This window comes from Ciona intestinalis, unplaced genomic scaffold (assembly GCF_000224145.3).
Source record: "Ciona intestinalis unplaced genomic scaffold, KH HT000943.1, whole genome shotgun sequence".
Taxonomy (NCBI): domain Eukaryota; kingdom Metazoa; phylum Chordata; class Ascidiacea; order Phlebobranchia; family Cionidae; genus Ciona; species Ciona intestinalis.
The window spans coordinates 1-1,661 of NW_004191264.1; the positions used below are offsets into that span (position 1 = coordinate 1).

At 35.3% G+C, this 1,661-nt stretch overlaps 1 long non-coding RNA gene across 1 annotated transcript; it reads left to right on the forward strand.

Annotated features, from left to right (window-relative positions):
- Positions 1–988: 988 nt before the first annotated feature.
- LOC108950777 lies at positions 989–1,661 on the forward strand. Its single transcript, XR_001975354.2, has 4 exons — positions 989–1,147; positions 1,308–1,339; positions 1,414–1,454; positions 1,648–1,661. It is a non-coding gene; the product is annotated as an uncharacterized LOC108950777 (long non-coding RNA).

Below are 1,661 nucleotides of genomic sequence, written 5' to 3' on the forward strand. Positions count from 1 at the left end.
ACAGTGCGGATACGACTTATCTCATGAGAGACTTTCCCATGAAAACAAACCCCCCGTTGAACGAGGTTAATGATATCACGTTCAGCCGATGACAGGCCCAAATCGATTCCCTTTTATCGCATGACGTCACACTGCTGTCACGTGATTCTGTCCGCTATATAATTCGCCTTTTCCCTAACACAATAACTAATAACGAGAAACCACTATCGGCACTGAGACCTCGAGGTCAGTCTAGGTTCATGGCGGGCTCTTACGAGCCTTTGCCCAGCCGTCAAGTAAGCTTTTACCCGATACCGTATCGTGTACTTGTATACCAGAAAAAGGAATAAAACATAGCAAGATATCATGAACTGTTTGGTTTCTGGTTATAAAAGCAATTAGTACTACAGTAGATATAGCATCCCGCTGAAGCCTGTATATGAAGTCGGATCAGCACGGAGTCATATAACCCAACCAGCGATCCTGTATATTCAGTGGGGGCTATATTTCTATAAGAGGCCAACAGTATTCACTATACAAATATAAAATACATCTATCAATATAATATAACTATACAATTACGTACTTTATAACACTGCATTGTTGCATACGATAATATTATAAAACCTATAGTCATCCGTTTAAAAGTTTAACTAAACGTTTATTCGGTATATTAACAAAGACGTATAATGCTATACTTACAATATTTTTGAAGATATCCCTCCTTAGTGACCGACATTTTATCACAAACTACCGTAAACCAACAGATAACTATGTTTGCGCAGACACTCTTGCAGTAATTGATCAAACAAAACTCGAATGACTTGACTCTTATCGCCAGTGTTTCCAAATGTATTTAAAATATTTTAAAAAAATATTTTTTGCTATTCAAGCAAAAATTAGGGCGCAAAATGTATATCATTTTATACACAAAAAATATTGTTTGCCGAAATTTTAATTTTTAAATAAAAGTTGGAAACACTGCAGCGTGACTCAGCGAATTTTAAACAGTTTGTACATTTGTTTTAGCCAATACTTCAGTTTTAAAAATCGTTTCACGGCGAATTTAGATAGTTTTATAGATATGCAGACGGCTATTTCAAATAAGAGCCGTTTGATTTTAAAACTGGCTTGCACATGGCGGAAATCGGCTAGAAATTTATCCTCGGTAAGTGCTCGTATTTATGCAATTACTGTCATTTGTTTATGTCTACCTTTGCCGGGGTTTGAACCGTTTAACCCTCGGGCCTTGGTCACAGTAAACACGTAGCATTGTTAAATATGTGTTAGCAAGTTGTACCATATTAAAGTTGAATTGTTTATTGCAGGTATTGGAAGGTTTTTATGGTTCTGTTGGAAAGTAAGTTTCAGTTTAATATTATGTCGTTTCAAAATACAGTATTTTATCTGTTGCTAAATAAATGTTTTTTCCAGCACCCCACTTATCAAGCTACATGGTGTAAGCAAAGAAACAGGTCAGTTATATTTGTTTGTGTTATTGTTTTTCTTCACGTACTATACAGGAGCAGCAAGTTTTAACGACTGTTGTTTTGCTGCTAATTTGAATTCCCTTCTCTTGTCGTGTTAATTAACCTGATTTTTGTTACTGTATTCAAAAATATAAATAGTAATTTTTATGTTTCTGAAAGCCCCAATATTCATACAAAGGTTGTGAGATTCTT